Source organism: Mus pahari, chromosome 9, assembly GCF_900095145.1.
Source record: "Mus pahari chromosome 9, PAHARI_EIJ_v1.1, whole genome shotgun sequence".
In the NCBI taxonomy this organism is placed as follows: domain Eukaryota; kingdom Metazoa; phylum Chordata; class Mammalia; order Rodentia; family Muridae; genus Mus; species Mus pahari.
Window position 1 is genome coordinate 26,527,027 of NC_034598.1, and position 15,237 is coordinate 26,542,263.

At 39.8% G+C, this 15,237-nt stretch overlaps 1 protein-coding gene across 2 annotated transcripts in view; it reads right to left on the reverse strand.

The window, feature by feature from the left end:
• Sgpl1 (sphingosine-1-phosphate lyase 1) overlaps nt 1–15,237 on the reverse strand; it is a 51,189-nt gene that overhangs the window by 28,223 nt on the left and 7,729 nt on the right. The window lies entirely within an intron of this gene.

Here is a 15,237-nt window from a genome sequence, read left to right on the forward strand (position 1 = left end):
TAGGATGCCCTGTAACTGGAGTTAGAGATGGTTATAAATTACTATGTAGGCACTGGAAACTGAATCAGTTCCCTGCAAGAACAAAAAGTGTCTTAATTAAGCCATCTCTCCAGCCTCTATACTTTTGTATATACACTTTATGCATATATATATATATATATATATATATATATACACACAAAAGTCTTCAGAGGAAAATGTATAGAAAGGGGCTAATGTGTGCATTGGGCTAGCTAAACTTGAGTCTGTGAGAAAGTCAGCAAGCATGGCTTCCTCCATGGTTTCTGTTTCAAGTTCAGGCCCTAACTTCCATTAACAATAGACTGTGACCTGGAAGTGTAAGCCTAATAAATCCTTTCCTAAGACGCTTTTGGTCAGTATTTTATCATAGTAACAGAAAGGAAACAAGAACAGTAACTTTTCAGCTATGAGAATTTGTGGAATGAGACTAATTCAAATGATTCCAAACTTTCAAGTTTGAGAGATCAGTTAAGTGGTATACCAGTAACTATGGTAAGACTAGAAGTAAAAGAAAGCTAAAGTAGTAGGATGTTTTGGGGGAAAAAACGAACAAAAAGATGGTACTGATTTGAGATCTGTTCTTCTTGGATATCTATTATTAAGAACTCGAAACCTCACAAATAGAACAGGTAATTAACAAGTCTTTCTTGACGCTGCTATGGGTTAAATGCTTACATTCACCCACAAAATTTCTGCTGATTTCAAACCCTAGAACCAGTTTTATCAGGAGGTAAGAACCCTCAGAGGTTATAAGGTCATAGAGGAGCCTCCATGAGTACAATTGGTCCCCTTACAAAAGACAGACCTCAGAAAATGAGCCTGCTCTTTTTTTTTTTTTTTTTTTTTTTTGGTTTTTTGAGACAGGGTTTCTCTGTGTAGTCCTGGCTGTCCTGGAACTCACTCTGTAGACCAGGCTGGCCTCGAACTCAGAAATCCACCTGCCTCTGCCTCCCGAGTGCTGGGATTAAAGGCATGCACCAACACTGCCCAGCAAGCCTGCTCCTTCTAAGTGAGGTCATAGCAAAAAGACACTGTTTAGGTACCCCTTTAGGTATGAATGCTCTTTTGAGTGCCACCTTCTAGAAATGGACTCTCAATTTATGTTGCCTTGATCCTCAGACTTGAGCCTCCATAACTGTCAGAGAAATAGTTTTGTTGTTTATAAGCCACTCTGTTTAAGGCATTATCCTACAGCATCCCAAATAGACTAAAACAATACCTTTAGTAATTGGATTAATAACAGGCAATTAACATTAGGCAAATTTTAGGTTCCCTGTGGGCTACCCATGGAAACTGCTTATCTACAACAGGTGGCCATTCCCCAGAGTCCACTGTTGCTATCAACAGCTTCAATCCGACAAAGCAATGGCAATTCCAGCAAAAAATTGGGGGAAGGCCAGGAGTCTATCTCCATCAAAGGGATGCTCTGACTTCCAACAGAGAAGACTTACTTAGATCAAAGCTGTGATCAAAGCACATACTTAAACAATGTGCTATAAGTGGTGGTACTAATTCCTAATTCACATAGAAATTACATTTTTAGTGATTCAAAGATGACATCAAAGGTCAATTCTTCATGGCAATGGATGAAAAATAACAGAACAATAAAGACAAAGCAAAGGACCCAGGAAATGAAAAACAAGTGTTCAAAAGCCTTAAATATAGTATGAAGACAGTACTCATTAACTCTATTACAAAATTAAATTCAGCAAGAACATATTTTCTTGGTGACTGTGCTAATTCTTCCTCTTAAAATTATTTTTAATTTTCATGTACACACATGTGAGTGTAAGTGCCTGAAAAGGCCAGAGACATCGCATCCCTCCAAGTTACAAGTGGTTGTAAACCACCCAATGTGGGTGCTGGGAACGGAACAAGGGTCCTTAGTGCTCTTAGCCCTTGGTTATCTCTCTAAGCCCAACTGTGTTGGTTCTTAGGAAGACAATGGAAATCCTGGAGTTCTGTAAATTCTCTATCTCCAAAGACAGAATAATAAAGTAAAATAGGTCATGATAAGTTTTTGGTGTAGGCAACCAAGTGATCATGGAAATTACTTTTGGCTTCATCTTAATGGGTTTTTACAAACAACAGGCTCATTCCCCTATGAAGAAGCACCTCACCACAAGGACAGCCCATTGAACAGTTTTATGGAATAGCCTAGTATTATCTCCTTGGGAAAAAAGGCAGCTCCTTTGGGTTTTGAAAACACAACAAGCCCCAAGTTGGGTCCTGATGCAACACTCCAACATAGACTCTAGGAGCTAAAGGGAGCCTTAGTGATCAAGTATAACATAAACATTCTGACTTTATAAGCAGAGGCCCCATGGGTTTAAAATGATGTGCTATGTTCCTACAGACAGGCTTGGAACAGAATAAAAGGCCAGAAGCCTAGGTTTTCTAACTCACTATTCAAACCCCTTCCCTCTCTCTGCTGTTATTGCAGTTCTGGGGACTGATCTTCTCGCATACCAGGCATAGACTTTACCACTGAGCTACAACCCTAACCTTTCTAGTCTTCTTTCAATGCTCAGTGTCCCTGGGCAAATCGCATAACACACTACATTCAATAGTACCTCAAGAGCTTTCTGTTTATAATTTATGTTCAGGACAGACTCTATTTTAGCTATACGGACCATTCACATCTAACTAAAGTTGTAAATAGTTGTATTGTGACCTAACCACCTACCAATATCCACTGGCACAAGAATCTAATAAAGGCTAATAACCTAAAACCAGAGTTGAGAAACTCTGGACAGGAAAGTTGACAATCGTTAAGATGTTAGGATACATGGATTCATTATAAGAAATCAACATACCAAGCTGGGCGTGGTGGCACATGCCTTTAATCCCAGCACTTGGGAGGCAGAGGCAGGTGGATTTCTGAGTTCGAGGCCAGCCTGGTCTACAAAGTGAGTTCCATGACAGCCAGGGCTATACAGAGAAACCCTGTCTCGAAAAACCAAAAAAAAAAAAAAAAAGAAAGAAAGAAATCAACATACCAATTTCCACTGGTATTTATAACCTTGAAACTGCAGGTGATCAGCTCTGCATGTGGAATCTTCCACCCCCAAAATTCCCTTTTCTGTCCTAAAAAGTTCCAAGCCTCAGCACCTAGGCACAGTCTCCATTCCACTGTTGTCCTTTATTGTTATGATTTAAGGACAATCTGCTTCCACACTGATCTGTCTATTTTTTTATTTTCATATTGCCTCAATCAATTCCGATCTAACACTTAACCCCTACTACTGTCTCCCACAACTGGCTATTTGTTTTTAAATAATGGAACATAAACTAAGATTGCATGGTCAAAATTAAAGTACACATAAGCTAGCTACCTCTCAAATTGCCTGTTTGTCTGAAATCACACATCTGGCCATAGCTGAGACATCGGGCAGAGAGTAAAATGATCACTAATCCAGGAAGATATTCAAATGGTAATTATTTTCTTGATCTCTATAGATCACTACTATAAAATTAGAGTTTTGGGAAAGCTACTTTCCAACAGAAAGTTGATCCTTACACCACAGTACAATGTCTCCTTTGAACTTTTAATATGCTAAATATCTAGCATGCCTTGATTCAGTCATTTCTTTTTTTCGAGACAGGGTTTCTCTGTGTAGCCCTGGCTGTCATGGAACTCACTCTGTAGACCAGGCTGGCCTCAAACAGCTCAGAAATCCACCTGCCTCTGCCTCCCAAGTGCTGGGATTAAAGGCATGCGCCACCATGCCCGGTGATTCAGTCATTTCTTATAGTCAGTCACTGCCAAACTGCATTAGCCTAGGGGCATTGTGATTTAGTCTGACCTGAAGCAAAACACTAAACCCAGCAAGGGAGATCAGTTCAAATATTTTAATCCATGGTCTTCCAGTGCTAGTAAGAATACAAATAAGTTGGATATTAAACTCCTATCTGCTAGAGTGCCTGAAAGAGCAACTTTAACATGTTAGGAATTCAACTATAGTGAAATAATTATAATACTTATATCCTTTAGAACATGTGTTCTGCAAGATCCTAGAAATTTTACATCTTTACCACAGAAGTTGTGCAGGGCACAATGGCTTCAGACTGAATATGGAAAAGAAAGGCCAGTCATTTGAACTCTGTATACTCAACTGACAAGTCACAAGTCACCATATCACAGGTCATCAGAACAGATCATGTCCTTCACAAGCAAAGATACTAAGATCCAAGGATCATATTGCAAAATAGGCTGGGGGCGGGGGGGGGAATACAAGTCTGTTTCATTTCCTATCACCTGTTCTTCAGAATCAAACCATCAGTGGTACAAACCAGAAGATCTATTGGTTCAACACTTGCAGTTCTCATAGCTTCTCCCATCTCATCCTAATGGTCAAAGCAAGGACCCATAGCTTCACTACCTTGGGCCCCAACCAAAACATTTAACATTGCCAAATGGCCAGAATGGTATCTACACAAGCCAAGTACTCTTGTATGCATATGGCTTTCTCAAATTGCAAACTTACACACCTGCTACCTGCTTCTAAAAGAAACGGAAATTCAGAAAGTACTCTGGGGACTAGAGAAATAGCTCAGCAGTTAGGAAAGCTTGCTGCTTGCAGAGGAACCAGGTTCAGTTCCCAGCAACCACACATGGTTGTTGCTCACAGCCAAAAGTATGTAACTCTAGTTTCAGGAGAAAAGGTACTCTCTTCTGGCCTCCACAGGTACACATGTGGTGCACAGATATCCATACAGGCAAACATCAGCCAGATAATTTTTTTTTTTAATTATTGATTTCAAAGTCATAAAAAGTTACCATTTAAAATAATCTCAAAGCCCATCTAATCTTCATTTCAATAATGAAGAAGCTAAGGCTCACAAACTAATCTTTAAATGTGTTTCCCCTCAGCTCAAACCTACATAAGAATAACTTCTTGTTCACTACTCTCTACTAAACCAATGGAGTACATCAATATTACCTAAGGACCATGGTTCAGAATACCCCACTAGAAGTAAACTTAGTGCAGAAGGCCCAGAAACACTGATTTTCCAACAGGAACACAAGTTCAAGGCCAGCCTGGGCAACTAGTGAACTCTGTCTCAAAATAAATTAATAAAAACAGAAAGGTGAGAGAGCTGAGACAGTAGTTAAGTCAAGTAGAACACTTGACTAGCCCTAGGTTTAATTCCTGGTACAAAGGAGGGGTAAGGAGGACCGGAGGACCCTTTACCCATCTCTTTCTTTTTAGGGAAATAGCAAACAGCCCACTTATATTACTGAGACCCAATTATCCAGCTCTTGAAGGAAGGAAAATGAATTCACCAAGCTTCTTCAAGAAGTGCTAAATCTGCCATATCAATCCACCAGGTCATATCCATCAGGTCAACTAGATCAACTGTTCCTAATCTTTATTCCTTGGACAGATACTAGAGAAAATTTGAATCTTCTACTTTGAAATCCTGCAAAGACAGGGATAGAAGTGAGCCCTTGCCTTAGCATACATAAAGCCCTAAGTATAACCACTAGCATAAGAAGAACTACTATTCCCTTGGTAAGAAATAAATCATTGTCACCCATTTTTAGTACATAGTAGTATACTTAGTGCTCATCTCATGAAAAAGGCACAGATAGCCAAGGTGTTAGGCCCCTCTCTCCCCTCTGGCAGCTTCCTCAGAACTTAAGAGTTCTTTACTGACTGTCCAGTCAAAGAAGATAGATAGGGCTTAGAAAACTAGATGAGGCTTTGCATCCTAAAGGATGGGAAATTTAGAGAGCAGCCTATGCTAGAAGAATGTGAAGACTGTTAACTCTTTGAAATACCAGCCTATAGGAAAAAGAAGGCAAAAAATTTCTCACAATGGGGGGCTCTAAAAACCACTGTTGGGTAGTTTTAATCCTAGTACTCATAGGCGGACGCAGGTGGATCTCTGAGTTCAAAGCCAGAGGAAGAGAAAAGAGGAGGAAGAAGAGAAGGAAGAAGAAAAAGGAGGAGGAGGAGAACAACAACAACAAAGCAAAACAAAGGCCCTTTTGGAAGGGTAAGATGTAGCTGCTCAAACCGGGTGGTAGTGGCACACGCCTTTAATCCCAGCACTTGGGAGGCAGAGGCAGGAGGATTTCTGAGTTCGAGGCCAGCCTGGTCTACAGAGCGAGTTCCAGGACAGCCAGGGCTACACAGAGAAACCCTGTCTCGAAAAACAAAACAAAACAAAAAAAAGATGTAGCTGCTCCAGTTTCCTGGTATATGGTGGAGCCACGAGGATTCTTCACCAGAGGACTCAGATTTTAATAAGGTCTACAAGATTAGGTTTTAGTTGCTGTGCCTAGAGATTGAGTTATCATTGTTTCTGAACTAAGTTTGTGTTGTGTTTTCCTCCACATGGTGGCTCATCTGGGTTCAAGAGAAAAAGGTAACAGTGTCAAAGCCTGAGTTTGCCTGATGTACACCACAAAGGCCATGGAGGATTTGAAGCACAGGGCTGGTGTGGTAGTGACCGGTCAGTGGGAACCTAGAGAGCTGGGTGGAGAGGTTGTAGAGTTCTGAGTCAGAGTATACACGAAATAAAAACAGGTCAGCCACTGCCCACCAGTGCACGGCCGGCCAGCCAGCCCGTGGGGCAGAGGCACAAGTGCTTCTTTAATATTTTTCCCCAACAGATGGCAAACCAGCTTACTGGGCAAGTATCCACTAGAAATTTAAGATTGTTAGCCTGAGAATTAGAGTGTTTTTTGTTGTTGTTGTTTTTGTTTGTTGGTTTTGTTTTGTTTTTTTTAAAGAGAGTAACTGGGTAATGCTAAAATCAGCCACCTGGACCACTTAATCAAACTTTGAAACAAAGAAACTGCTAGCAGCCCTGAGGTCCCCTGCTGTGGGGAATTACAGAGGGAGAGGGGGAGAGGTGGAGAGAGGGAGAGACAAAGGGGGGGGGAGGGAGAGAGAGAGAGAGAGAGAGAGAGAGAGAGAGAGAGAGAGAGAGAGAGATGGAGAGAGAGAAATGAAGTTGCCTGGCTGGAGAGATGGCTCAGGCTAGAGAGATGGCTCAGTGGTTAAGAGCCCTGATTTCCCTTCCGAAGGTCCTGAGATCAAATCCCAACAACCATCCGTAATGAGATATGATGCCCTCTTCTGGTGTGTCTGAGGACAGCTACAGTATACTTATAATAAATAAATCTTTGGGCTGGAGCGAGAGGGCTTGGAGCAAGCAGAGGTCCCGAGTTCAATTCCCAGAAACCACATGATGACTTACAACCATCTGTACAGCCACAGTATACTCATATACATAAAATAAATAAATAAATCTTAAACGGAAAAAAAAGAATGAAGTTGCCTACTTTTTAGGGCAGAGGGATTGAACTGTGAATTTAAAATTGAGATTATTTGCTTTTAGGATTTATATACAGATTCTGTCCAATCACGTGGGGAATTTCACCTGTGGTTCAGAACTAAGATAGGGAAAATTAGTCACTGACTCCAGAGTAGAGAGTGCAGTGCTAATCATTGTCTGCTTGGATCAGGTGTTAATTATTTATGTCTGTGACTCCAGGTAGAGAGATCAACAGATAGATGGTATAACAAGATGGCTGCTCTAGGCAGAGAGCCAAACAGTAAGAGGGAATAAAGATATATTGCTCTACTACATCTTACAGGATACTCAAATTCTGTCTAATGTGGGCTCCACGGGAATTTTGGGTTATTATCCTGCATGGCAAAATAGAAAAGGCCTAAGAATAGGCACATAATTTTAGTTTACTTCATTTGTTTTGGATTGTTTTAACTTTTAAAATGGGTGTGATGTTGAGTTTTGTGGTTATATTATTCCTCTGGGAGAGGTCAAAATAAAGGTTTTTCTGGTTACTGGCTCAAAGATATGCTGGCTTAGACCCAGCCCTTCTATTACTGTTATTATAAACTGATCTGAGATGATTAAGTCTGTGAGTTAAGGGCCAAACAGTAAATTCATGGCTCTGAATTTACTGTTAAGAGTGTTTTTAGAGATTTTAACTAGAAATAGCTGAGAGTAGTTAACGGAGAAGAGTCCAGATTACTTTACATAGACAGTTGGTTTTCAAAAACCACAGAAATCCACAGATTGTGACATTTAATGTTATTTATTAACTTGTTGTTAAGACAAGTCTGCTCCTGACAGCATTCCCTTTCTTGGATCCAAAGAAGAAATTGACCATCAGTAGTGTTGCTCCAGTTGTGGTGAGACAGCCATTAGGCAAGAATTGCCTCATTTCATCTACAGACAAAATACTGTCCAGAAAAAGGACACATTTTGGGGAATAGTCTACTGATAATCTCTGCCAAGACAGGGCAATCAGCCCTTCAAAATTCTGCATTACAAAGGTCTGTCTGTCAGACGATCCTGGGCCAGAAGGCTGAAGACCGATGCTCCAACGTTTTGGAGTATAGGGACTGTCCAGGTGATCAGCACTCTCTATAGCTGGCTAAGTTTTGGAAGTTATATTTTGTGCTTGTAATACAAGTAATATTAGTTGTTCTTGGATTTCTGACAGGGTTGAAGACTAGTCATAGCCAACCTAAGCTGTTTAACATTGAGAAAGATGATACCGATTTGAGAGGATGGTTTTCAGATGGCTTACAATCTAAAGCCAGGACATGAGTCAGGTGTAGCCTTCAATGATAAGTCTTTTAATTTAGGATAGATGACAATGTTCTATCTTAATGACAAAATTGATGGACTGGGTGTTAGGTTTATCTATACTTTATAAATTACAAAATGGTAATAGTTATGCTCTATACTGAGAGAAAAGTTTAGTTTTTTATTAGAACAGAAAGGGGGAAATGTGGATGGCTCTGTGCTGCTTGTATTTTTATGTTAATTCTGCTCTCCCAGGAGAGGTCGTCTGGAATGAGATATGAAGTCATGTACTCAAGTGGCTTCTTGTGAACCAATCCCATAATGAAAAAGAAGCCAGAAACTGGATGAGTAGGAGGGACTTCCAGGTTAGATGGAGGAAGAGAGGAAGCAGGAAAGAGTCAGGCCCTTTTGGAATGGGGATAGAGTAAGGGTAAGATGTAGCTGCTAGAGTTTCCCAGGTATCATAGGGGATCCGCAAGGATTAGAGACCAGAGTAATCAAATTTTAATAAGGTTTACAAGATTAGGTTTTAGTTGTTGTGCCCAGAGATTGAGTTACCATTGTTTCTGGGGGAAAAAAAAGCAAAACAATGAAACCCAAACCAAATCACCACTCTAGCCACTTCCACCTTTATGCTGGCATTCTTTTCTGCAGAACTGTGTATTTAAAAACTATTTCTCACTAGGTAGTGGTGATGGTGCACACCTTTAACCCCAGCACTCAGGAGGCAGAGGCAGAGGCAGGTGGATCTCTGTGAGTTTGAGGCCAGCCTGGTCTTCAGAGAGCTTCAGGATGGCTAGGGCTACACAGAGAAACCCTGTCTAGAAAGAAAAAAAAAAAAATCTAACCAGCCAAACAAACAAAAAACAATACAAAAACAAATAAACAAAACCAAAAACTGTTTCACTCTGAGTGAAACCATGTCTCAAAAACCAAACAGAGCAAAGAAACAAACAAACAAACAACAACAAAAAAAAACCCTGTTGTTTTCATCAGTATGGTGAATTTGTTATTACAAAGTGAAGGTCCTGTTTCTCATACATTCCAATGGAGGCTGGGGGAAGGTTGGCTAACTTTTGGTAGGAAAAGTATTCATTTCTTCTTCCCATTCAGCTCCATTTGTTTTGCACCTCTCACCCACCAAACAACAACAATAACAAACCCAAAACAAATCTGAGCTTTAGAGAAGAAATTAACTACCAAGAAATAGAAAAACCTGTTTTACCCAGATCACCTACTGGGAGAGTTCTATTATTAAGACCCAGAATCAGATTCTCTTACATATCATTTTCTATAAAACTTCAAAGCACAAAGTAAACACGTAAAAGAAAAAAATATCTCTAGGAGCCTCAAAAGGCAGCAGAGTTAATCAGCAAAAGCAGATCACAAGCCCAAAGGAAAAACTCTCTGGGGTCATTAAAGAAGAAGTGAGAATTGAGCAACAAACCAAACAGCTATTGCAACCAAACTTAGCTGTGATCCAGAAGAGACAGGCTCCATCAAGAGCAAACTGTACACTTCCCCTAAACTTCCACTGTGGAGTCGAGATGACTGGTATCTGAGAGTCATCTCAGAAAGCTTACAGGTCCACAGGTGCTCTGTGGCCACCCATTGTATGGTAGACTGTATGCCCAGCATTACTTCAGTTTATTTATTCTACTTGCAGCCCTGTGGTATTATGCACATCCCCAGCCACCGAGATACCAAACAACCCTGGCCACAGGAAGGAGGAGAAATGCAATATTCACAAGCCTTTGGGCATACACTCATGGAACAGTAAAGTCTTGCCAGGCGTGGCACACGCCTTTAATCCCAGAACTTGGGAGGCAGAGGCAGTCAGATTTCTGAGTTCGAGGCCAGCCTGGTCTACTCAGAGAAACCCTGTCTCGGGGGGGAAAAAAAAAAAAAAAAAAAGAAGAAGAATCTCACAAAGTAGACGAGCCCAAGTACTGTAAGGTACGTTTGGTATGGTACTTTTACTGTGCATGTGTATGCAATCAGGACAAAGTATCAAATAAAGACAAGATGCTTAATTTAAGTAACAATTCTGAGTGTCTCTCTTAGGAAATACATCAAAAAAGGTACTACAGGAGCTGGCAAGATAGATTGGCAGTTAAGAACTGCTATTGCAGAGGGCACAAGTTTGACTCCCAGCCTGTAACTCCAGCTTTAAGGGGATCCCATACCTCTGGTTTCCACACGCACTGGACTCATTCAATTGTTCATACAAATACTTACACATATAATTTTAAAAATAAAAATAAATCTTTAAAAGTACTATAGGGTACATTTCTAAATAGATTAGAAGAAAAAATGATGCAACTAAATGCAATTAGCAAAATAAATGCTTAGAAATGTATTATGTATTGGGGCTTACAGTTCAGAGGGTGAGTCTATGATGACCATGGTGGGTAACATGGCAGTAAGAGGAACATGTAAGTAGGGAAGCAGGCATGGAATTGAAGGAGTAGCTAAGAGCTCATATCTGATCCACAAGTGAGAGGCACAGAGGCAGAAGAATATTATGGAGCCAGGTATAGTAGCACACTCAGCAGTTAAGAGCGAGCGCATGCCCTTTTTTTAGGGGACCCAAGTTGGGTTGAGGCAGCCTAGGCTATACAGAGTCAGACCCTATTTCAAAAAAGGTCCCCAAATACATAAATATAAATATATACTTCACATTTCTATTTATACATTTCATATATGTGGGTATATATATATATATATATATATGTGTGTGTGTGTGTATACATGAAATACTCTTAGCTTGCTTCCACTAATGTGCTATTAAATATGTTCTGAACTATTTTGTCATAATTAAATGGCTTACTGTACAGACCCAGTCAGGCTACCTTTCAAAATACAAAGGAAGTATATTATCCTTTTGTGAGAGTTTGAATGAGGATTGGCCCCATAGGCTCATATTTGAGTACTTGGTTCCCAGTTTGAGATAATTAGAAGGTATGACCTTGTTGGAGGAAGTATGTTAACTAAATTTGAAGTTTCAAAAGCCCACACCATTTCTACTTAGGTGCCTCTCACTTTGTGGATCAAATATAAACTCTCAGTTACTGCTCCAATGCCATGCCTGCCTGCTTACTGCACTGATGGTCACACTTATCCTCTGAACTGTAAGTCCCCAATAAACTCTTCTGAAAGTTGCATCAGTTACATTGTCTTATCACTGTAGTAGGAAAATAAGACATCTTTAAAGACTAGAAATATTAACTTACTGAATAAGTAAGATCCATTAAAATGTTATATTCTTTATAGTTTTGATTTCTTTGAGCATATCATGACTGAAGATCATAAATTAGATAAATATAATTACCAAACTAGATTTACCATTGAATTAAGAAGCCCAGACCAAAGACTTATTTTTATTTTTAATTATGTGAACATGTGTATCTCTGTGTGGGATTATTCACATGAACACAAGTGCCTACAGAGGCTAGAAGCATCAGATCTAACTAGAGTTAGACACAGGTAGTTGTGAGCCACCTGATGTGTGTGCTGGGAACCCAACTTGGGTCCCCTAAAAAAAGGGCATGCGCTCGCTCTTAACTGCTGAGCCACTTCTCCAGCCCTGACATTCTAAAATTTTAACTATTTGTGGAAGTCTTTCCCTTACAATAAGAATGCTAGTATTAGAGCAAGAAATTTTAATACACACAACCTAACAAAGTCACTAAGTCACTGAGGACTTTCGATCCTGTTCACAAGGACTAACAGGGACTGAATCTTGCTCTCTGACCTACAACCTGTACAGACATCCTTTGGAAAGTCTACCGTCCAATCTTAAAATGGAAATAAGCAGTGAGGGAAGTCAGTATAAAAGTAACATCTCACAGGATTTCGGGTATTTTAATAATCTGTGAAAAGCAAACAGGGAAATGTTTGCTTCCAATGGAAAGCCAGTATTATCTAGATCACCTTCTGGGTTACTGATTCTGACCCTGTGGTAACATTACAGCTCTCTAACCTGCAGATAATTGATAGACAGGCAAATTTTCATATACAAAAACAAAGTTTATCAAGGTTCAGTAAAAGTTCTAACTTCCATCCCCACTTGCAGAAACCAGTCTCCCCTCCACTTACACATTTTCTTTACTTAGTTGTTTTGTTTTCCTTTGTTTTGAGACAGACTTATTACTATTATGTGGTTCTTGACTGACCTGTTACTTAATATGAAGTCCAGGCTGGGCTCAAACTCACAGAAACCCTGTTCCATCAACCTCCCAATTGCTGGGATTACAGGTGTGTGCTACCACCCTGGGCTGGCTCATTTTCAATATCTCTGCTATAGAAATGTATGTATTTTTTGGATTTCTCTTTTAAATTAATTATAACTGACAAGTTTCCCTATTATGGCCAAAAGTTTTTAATATGTTCATTTTAATATTTGGATGTGAATCATGATTTCACCTTTTTTTCTAAAGCACGCAGCTAAGAAAAAATACATGAAAATAAAATACAAACTGGAAAATCTCCTCCCCTGCTCCCATTCTGGATAAGTGGACTCAAAAAGCAGGTGAGTTTCTGGCATGGTTACTTTTCTGATTTAAAAACCCATTTAGTGAGCCAGGTGTGATGGCACATGCTTTTAATCCAGCACTCAGGAGGCAGAAGCAGGTGGATCTCTGTGAGTTTTGAGGTCAGCCTGGTCTACAGGTCACTGGAGTTATATACCAAGATCATCCCCCTTTAAATAAAAACAAAATAAATTATTATTTGTGTGTTTATTTATCAGTTGAGTCACCATAAAAAAAATTTTAAAGAAAAATCAAAGTGCTATTGCCTTTGCACAGGGTTTCTGTGGACATTAAATACTATTAAAAGGAAAAAATTAAAACTAAAGGCCAGCAAGATGGCTCAGCAGGTAGAGAAAGGCATTTGTTTGCCAAGAAAACTTGGTGATCTGGGTTCAATCCCTAGAATCCACATAAAGATATAAGGAAAGACCAGACTCCACAACATTGTTTTTACACACACACACACACACACACACACACACACTTTAATCACTGTAGGAGCTGGGCCTGGTGCTTTACCCCTATAATGCCAGCTCTTGGGAAGCTAAAACAGGAATGTTTTTGAGTTCCAGACCAGTTGGGGCTGCAGAGGGAGTTCCAGCCACAACTACAGAGTTAAGACCCTGTGTCAAAAACAAAAGAAATAAAGTAAAATAAAATAAACCCATAATGAATCACTACTGATAACAACACTTACTTAATGTTTGACAAATGAATTATCTGATGTTAATTTTTTCTTCTTCAAAAACAGCAACATAAAACAGCCTTTGCAGAAACCATGAAAAAAGTTAGGAGCTGGGAAAGACCTTAAGTATATTAATTTCTATGCTTAACATTATATTTTTCTTACAGAGGATGATAATAGAATATACTTTAATAATCCGATGTCCTGGTTTGGTAAGAAATACACTACAGCAATTTTTAACCTTCAGTATCAAATAAATCACTCAGAAAGCTGCAAGTGCCCTTTGACCTACCAGCAAATAGAACTAAATCAACTACCTACTGTGCTTGTAGATCATAAACCTGTATGTTTCTGACAGCCAAACAGATTCTGGGAAAGTGTGTAAAAACACTTTTAAAAAGGACTGAGCAAAATAATCACAGGCTTTCTTCTACTCTTGACAAGAAAACAATAGCAAAATACTAAATAAAGACCAGGTGTGCCATGGCATCTTTGCCCTAGATTCCTCCATTAGAATTTGAAAACAAATTTTTGCTTCTAATGCTTTTAAACCTAGGAGCCATTAAGACTGAAACTCAATAAACAATCGATCTATTCTACTTTAGACCTACCTGTCAAATAAAACAATGACTTTACACGCTTTAGAAAAGAATGTTCAGTGAATAGTCACTCTGGTTGCAAATACAAGGAATTCAAGGAAGCCTATGATTCACAGTGATATTCGACCTCAGAAGTAAAGAGAAAGAAATTAAAGGCTAAGGAGGACAGCGGACAGAACAGCTACCTAGAATTCGTGAGGCTTTGGGTTCAATTCTCAGCACCACATAAATTGGGTGTGGTTGAGGCATGCCTGTAATCTCAGTCCTCTGGAAGTGGGAGCAGAAGAATGGAAGTTAAGGTCATCCTCAGCTACAAACAGAGGTGACAACAACTCAGAAAACAAAAATGAATTAAGCAGCAGGCAATGATATCCATGTGCAACCCCAGCACTCAGGGTCTGAGTTTAAGGCCATCTAGTGCTGCAGTGTAAGGAAGGCTCTGTCTCAAAACTACAAAAAAAGTTAGGGGTGGGAGTGATACGTGCCTATAATTCCAGCACTGTGAAAAAGAAAGGAAGATATGGAGTTCAAAGCCCTAACTATGAATGAAGTTTGAGGCTAGCCTTAACTACATGAACCCTGTCTCAAAAGAAAAAGAAGAGGAGACATGGACATTAATTATAATAAGAGAGAGAGAGAGAGAGAGAGAGAGAGAGAGAGAGAGAGATATGCCGGGCGTGGTGGCGTACACCTTTAATCCCAGCACTCAGGAGGCAGAGGCAGGCGGATTTCTGAATTCCAGGCCAGCCTGGTCTACAAAGGGAGTTCCAGGACAGCCAGAGCTATTCAGAGAAACCCTGTCTCAAAAGAGAGAGAGAGAGAGAGAGAG